Below are 405 nucleotides of genomic sequence, written 5' to 3' on the forward strand. Positions count from 1 at the left end.
GAGCAGCCTCCACCCCCCCCCCCTCTACCCATCTAACCGGGGAATCCCTACTCTAAAACAAGGAAAATTTATCAGCATCAACGTTTCTCCAAAAAGTGTTTAACACAGTGGCGAAAAAAAACGAAGAGAAAATACAATAAAAGAATAAAAATAGACAGAAGTTCAGTCACCTTCCGCGAATAGAAGTGTGTAAGGCCGTCGACAACGTAGAAGGAAGAGCCAAAGAAACCACATGACGAGCGAGAGAAAAGGAAGGATTTTATAGGTGGAGAGAGGAGAGGCGGAGGAGGTCAGGCTAGGTCGACGAACTGCCGGTTTCTCTTGGTGAAATCGAGCGCTTTTTGTTATCCGAATTCGTTTCTTTTCTTTTCTTTTGGATTGAAAACGGGAGGTAGGTGTAGAGGT

This window comes from Penaeus monodon, chromosome 34 (assembly GCF_015228065.2).
Source record: "Penaeus monodon isolate SGIC_2016 chromosome 34, NSTDA_Pmon_1, whole genome shotgun sequence".
Classification (NCBI taxonomy): domain Eukaryota; kingdom Metazoa; phylum Arthropoda; class Malacostraca; order Decapoda; family Penaeidae; genus Penaeus; species Penaeus monodon.